At 44.2% G+C, this 6,469-nt stretch overlaps 2 non-coding genes across 2 annotated transcripts; both read left to right on the forward strand.

Moving 5' to 3' along the window:
* The first annotated feature begins 4,351 nt into the window (after positions 1-4,351).
* On the forward strand, positions 4,352-4,424 carry trnar-ucg (transfer RNA arginine (anticodon UCG)). Its single transcript has one exon. It is a non-coding gene; the product is annotated as a tRNA-Arg (tRNA).
* An 830-nt stretch (positions 4,425-5,254) lies between these two features.
* Positions 5,255-5,327, forward strand: trnar-ucg (transfer RNA arginine (anticodon UCG)). Its single transcript has one exon. It is a non-coding gene; the product is annotated as a tRNA-Arg (tRNA).
* Positions 5,328-6,469: the final 1,142 nt, after the last annotated feature.

The raw sequence follows: 6,469 nt of genomic DNA on the forward strand, positions 1-6,469 counted from the left end.
CCTGCTCACCGAAAATATTTCCCACATTTTATGTTTTCCTTTTAATTCAATTTGTTGCTATTTCCAACTTTTCTCCGTAAACATAATACACTCGTCCCCTTCCTAGATTTTATCCTTCTCACTTGAATTATGTCATTAATGTGAGCGTTGAACTGTTTTTCTGAATGGATTGCCATTGTTCTTCACAGGGTTTTGCTGCTAAACCCGTTTTCTGGTCCACTCCAGCAAGCTCTTCCCTCATCCGTTTACAATTTACACTTATATAAGCTGAGCACGTTTGTTTCGGATGTCAGATCCTCCCTCTCCAAATGAATGCTCAAACTTTGCTGTTCCGAGGCAATCTTTCAGTCTGTCACCATGCATAAAATCTGACTCATTGCACATTACCAGATTCAGTCCATCAAGATTCCGGGTTGAACCACGACATACTGTTTCAGGAATCTATCTGAATTCTTCTTTGTGACTACCTTTGCTGATAGAGTCATAGGAATGTACAGCACAGAAACAGACACTTTGGTCCAACCCGTCCATGCCGATCAGATATCCCAACCCAATCTAGTCCTACCTGCCAGTACCTGACCCACCCCCCTCCAAACGCTTCCTTATTCATATGCCTATCCAGATGTCCTTTAAACGTTGCAATTGTACCAGCCTCCACCACTTCCTCTGGCAGCTCATTCCATACACGTACCACCCTCTGCATGAAAAAAGTTGCCCCTTCGTTGTCCTTTATATCTTTCCCCTCTCACCATAAACTTATGCCTTCCAGTTCTGGACTCCCAACCCCAGAGAAAAGTCTTTGTTTATTTAACCTATCTATACCCCTCATGATTTTGGAAACCTCGATAAGGTCACCCCTCAACCTCCGATGCTCCAAGGGAAACTGCCCCAGCCTATTCAACCTCTCAAATCCTCCAACCCTGGCAGCATACTTGTAAATCTTTTCTAACCCCTTTCAAGTTTCACAGCATCATTCCGATGGAAAGGAGACCAGAATTGCACACAATATTCCAACAGTGGCCTAACCAATGCCCTGTACAGCCGCAACATGACCTCCCAACTCCTGCATTCAATACTCTGACCAATAAAGGAAAACATACCAAACGCCTTCTTCACTATCCTATCTACCTGCGACTCCATCTTCAAGGAGCTATGAACCAGCACTCCAAGTCTCCTTGTTCAGCAAGACTCGCTAGGACCTTACTATTAAGTGTAAAAGTCTTTCTGTCTGTCTGTCAATTGATGTGAAGATTAATTTGCCTATGATTAATACACTGCCTTTCTTTCCATGCTTCATTAGCTTCTGATCTCTGTCATGCTTTCTTAATAATTCCATGATTCTAACATTTATTCCAGCAATGTTGTCTTTCCCATGGTATTTCTGACCTTCACCGACATGGATTCTATATCGACTAATGATAAAGCCTATGACTCAGTAATACTTAAGCATGCCTGCTTTACGTCATGTCTTTCAAAAACATCTAATACCGCTTTGTGCAATGGTTGTGACGTGACTAAGAAAACCGGCAATTAAGTCTCAATTGTCCCAGCAGTGTGTCACAACAGGCCTGAATATGTTGATCGGAGAAGCGACTATCAGTCCTCACTGCCATCTGCTGGAGAAGCACTGACATTACACTGATGGTGAAAACGTCAACAATACCCGTCTGATATCAATCTATTGAGAAAGCAAGTGCACGCTTATTCTAGCTCATCACCTTAAACTGGCAGCTGTAGCATTATGAAACAACTCATTGAAAGCGGATAAGACTAATTAGCATCAAATCAAGGTCAACATTTGAGCGAAATGTCTCCATTCCTTGTCGTGTAGATATGCTCATCTCTTTTAAAGATACCAGCTCTGTCACATGCACACCCCCAAACTGCAGGAGTGATGTTGGGAATAGCAGTAAACAGGAAATTAGAGATGCATGTGATGCGGGTATTTTGGTGATCATGCATGATGTTAACTGCACATCGACTGGACTGATCAATGTAGTTACAATGGTGGAGAGGAGGAATTTCTGGATTGTATGTGGGATGGTTTCCTTGACCAATACATGTGGAAACCAACTAGAAAGCAGGCCATCTTATACTGGATGCTGTGTAATGGGAAGTTAATCATTGCTAATCTAACTGGAGCAGATCCCTTGGGGACGAGCAACCAGGACACGCTAGAACTTTTTAATCAAAATTGGGAGTGAGATCGTTGATGTGGAGAATCGGTTGCTGAAACTTTAAATTTACATTTAAAGGGTAGGAGATTTACGGGGTATCTTATAGAAATGTAAACGACCATGAGAGGCATGCACTCAGTAGTTTCCCAGCGTTGGGTAATCCAGGACTGGAAGGAATCAGTCTAAGGTTAGGATGGTAATAATATAAGGGAACCTGAGGGCCAACTTTTATACACTAAGACTGTTAAGCATATGGAATGAGCTGCCAGTGGAAGTGTTTGAGGGAGAAACATTAACCATATTTAAAAGGTATTTGGACAAATACATGCACAGGAATGGTTCAGAAGGATAAAGGGTCAAGTGCAGGGAAATAAGATTATCGTGGAAGGATAATTTGTTTGGCATGGATCAGTTTGGGCCAAAGCCCTGTCTCTGTGATGTGCAACTCTAACCCTCTCGGACACAAATCAGATACCAGAAATGTTGGAGAATGCAAATTTTACTGAGTGGGAGAACTGAGGCTGATCAATATTAGTAAAGAAATGTTGCTTTGAAAATTGCGGGGATGGACGGTGGATCAACCCCCAGAGCCTGATAATCTACATCCAAGCGTACTTCACAAAGTGGTTCCAGCAGGAGAGAATGCATTCACTGTCAGGATTGTAAACATTCCGATACAGTCCCTGCAGACTGGAGAGCAGCTGATATCACTCGAATATTCAAAATTGGAGACATTGTCTTTGTTTTCTCTATAATCCTGTAATTTCCTGCGGTAGTCCGGAGTTCTACTGAGCCTCTCTTCGGACGGAGTGTGTCCCCACGGTGCATCGTGCAATAAACTGATTAATGCTCGCGGTCTGCTTGCAGTGATTTTCTACAGCAGCGCGTGTGTTTAATTATGTAACTGCATATACATTTCTGCGTCTATTGCCATGGAAGCGCATCACATTGCCTTGAAACCACTTTGGTTGTCAGAGGTCACCAGCATGCTCTGGTCGTTGGAAGATGCTCAAGTGCATTTCAGATAATGTGCTTTCATGCAATGCAGCTTTACTGCTTGATGAAGAGATGGTATATTAGCCTTCATTGTGAGAGGTTGAGTCCAGGAGCAGGGATGCGTTGTCGCCTTGGTGAGGCCACACCTAGAATATTGTGTGCAGTTTTGGTCTCCTTTTCTGAGGAATGTGTTATCTATCCTGTCTAGTCCTGTTAAGATTTCATAAGTCTCTATGAGACTCCCTCCTCATCCGTCTGAACTCTGGAGAAATTCTGAAACGGTGTCTCTGATTCTCTCTCCACAGATGCTGCCAGACCGGATGATTTTTTTCCTGCAGTTTCTGCTTTTGCTTTTAGCTGAATGTCTATTCCATTGACCGGAATGATACACCCAGACACACCTTGTACCGATATTTAAATCTTTCAAAAGCTTAGGTAATTGAATTCAAACAAATGCAGAACGATGCACTTCCCTCCGCTCCGCAGACAGCGAAACTCAGAAAAGCAGCGGCGGGACATGGTTCTATAGGTATAGCTGAGTGATTGCACCCCTCACCGGGAGCTCCGGTTTCTCTTTGCGGTTTCGAATCCTGCTGCCTATGGCTGAAGGCAGCGCAAGAGGGAGTTTGTTTCGCATCTCTTTGTTTGGGATTCCAATCCCGGCGGGGAAACACTTCTTTCAGGTCAGAAGTGGTGTCAATCTTCGATACACTCACTGAACAGCTCGGATTCACACTTGCTTTGCCAACTTTGTTTGAACTCATGATTTGGAGATGCCGGTGTTGAACTGGAGTGTATAAAGTTAACAATCACACAACACCAGGTTATATCCTGGTGTTGTGTGATTTTTAACTTTGTTTGAATTCGTGTGTTTCCAGATCCCTGGCTCGAGCTTTCTCGCTGAATTTGGTCAATGCCTCGACTGGAATCGACCATGATTCAATGTATGAAAGTACATTTCACTGGGGTGGAACCGAAACCCGCACAGTGACTGTGAATAAAACAGTGGAAACTTCCAGCACAGGAGCAAGAGACCCTGAAGCAGACACGTGAGGGCAAATATCTTTCCTTTGTCAGTGAAAGGCACTGCTTCCCAAAGGGGAGCCATCGAAGTGAAGCAGTGAATGTGATAATCTCTTCTGATTGTTCACAAGCTGTTGAGCACGATTAAGTGGATTGGGCCAGTGGCGTAATGGATAACGCGTCTGACTTCGGATCAGAAGATTGTAGGTTCGAGTCCTACCTGGCTCGCTTGGCATTCTCTGGCTTGTGCAGCATTTTCATTCGTGCGGAGGTGCAGGGATTGGATTCGTACGTTTGCTGCGCAGATTCCTCACGGTCGAAGCTGTCACTGCTCTCACTTTCCTGCACAGCGCCGGGTTTTTAATGGGGCCAGAAAAATATGTGTTTGTGTGTTGTTTTTATGGCTAACGCAAATGACTGTGGATGTTGGGAATCTGAAACAATAACAGGAAATGCTGAGGAAACTCAGCAGGTGTGGGAGAAAACGGAATTCTCGGAAAGTTCTGGCGAAATTCCGAACCCATGTCTCTGGTTCAATCTGTGCAGATGCTGCCAGACCTGCTGAATTTTTCTTGCTACTTATGATTTGGTTTTTATCTGAATGTATATTCCATCTATCAGGCTGATACACTCACACACACAATGCATCGATATTTACACCTTTTGGAAGCTTAGGTCATTGAATTCAAACACATGCAATAATTTTTCATTGTTCCTCAGCTCCACAGACAGAGCGACCCGGAAAGGCAACCACGTGACGTGGTACGATAGTCGTAGCTGAGTGATTACATCGATGTTGAAAATGTGTCGCTGGAAAAGCACAGCAGGTCAGGCAGCATCCAAGGAGCAGGAGAATCGACGTTTCGAGCATGAGCCCTTCTTCAGGAACTTGACATCCTGGGGCGTTTATATTTGGGGTTCCGAATCCTGCTGACTACGGCTAAGGGCAGGGGAAGATGGAGGTTGTTTCACATCTTTCTGCTTGGGAATGCCCTTTCCGCCCGAAGTCCATGTTTACATTACATACCGACAACCTGGGAGGGCAAAGTGTGCGTGTTGGGCCAGTGGCGTAATGGATAACGCGTCTGACTTCGGATCAGAAGATTGTAGGTTCGAGTCCTACCTGGCTCGAGCACATGTTTCCTGTTGCATTTCCGTTTCTGAGTTGTTTGGAGGGGCTGGGATTATATTCTTGCTTTTTTGAATTTGAAAGTTGCATTTCATCCCGATGCAGCTCATTGTCAGACCGATGTATGACAGCTCCTGTTATGTCAGGGTCTGTGGAGCTGCAGGGATTGGAACAGTACGTTTTGATATTTAAAAGCTGCAACTGAGTCTGTTGACCGTTTTAAATTCCAGCTCACCGCAGCATCTCTCATTGTCTGTCCAACTGGCTTGAGTTACACCTAAAAGTGGAGAAGCATGTATGTGGGGTTGGAGGACAACAGTGAAGCACAAGGGGCGAGTATAATCCTGACATCTTTGCCCCACCCCCCAGGGTATGAGTCTGTGTGTCTCTCTCTGTGGGTGAAAATAAGTAAGTGTTCGTCAAGGGGGGCACAACACAGTGTGACCATTTCAAACTTCAGTCCCATTGTTGTGCCATGTAAGATCACAGCAATGTTATGGGTCAAGACCTGGAAACTGGGGCCAGAATAGATGGATGTCTTTGAGCCGCACTGCACGATGGACTGAATGGTCGTTTCCCATTCTGCAAAAGTTCAAAGACAAATTTAAACTAATGGGCAGATAAAAAAAAATCATAAAGAAAAAGACAAAAGCGGTTTCACTGAGAATAAATGCGACTGCTTCTCCCACCTTCTCATGTTACCTCCTGGTTCAGATTCGGTGCTCTCACCGCCGCAGCACCGGTTCTATTCCCTGTCAGGGAATGGGTGTTTTGTTCCGTAAACATATCGTGGTAACAGTATTTCTGACCAATTTTCCAAACCTGCAAGTTCATTGGATTTGTCCCAAACGTTAATAAGGTTAACATAAAACAAAGAGCTGCAGATGCTGGAAATCCGAAATAAAAAAAAAACAAGAAATGATAGAGAAACTCAGCAGGCCCGGCAACATCTGTGGAGAGAAGCAGGGTTAGTGTTTCAGAGCCGACAGAACCAGGTTAGTTTTACATTTCTATGTAATATTGCCGGGAAAATGATCAGATTTATCTGTCAGAATGTTTATCAAAATCTCTCATGAGCTTACAGCGTTACAAATTCAAAAGGACTCTATCGGCTGTAATGCTGTTTCCATTGCCCTGAGCTGCT

Source organism: Chiloscyllium plagiosum, unplaced genomic scaffold (genome assembly GCF_037043375.1).
Source record: "Chiloscyllium plagiosum isolate Xiang-an unplaced genomic scaffold, Cpla_swu_hap1 HiC_scaffold_53Y, whole genome shotgun sequence".
NCBI classification, from domain to species: Eukaryota; Metazoa; Chordata; class Chondrichthyes; order Orectolobiformes; family Hemiscylliidae; genus Chiloscyllium; species Chiloscyllium plagiosum.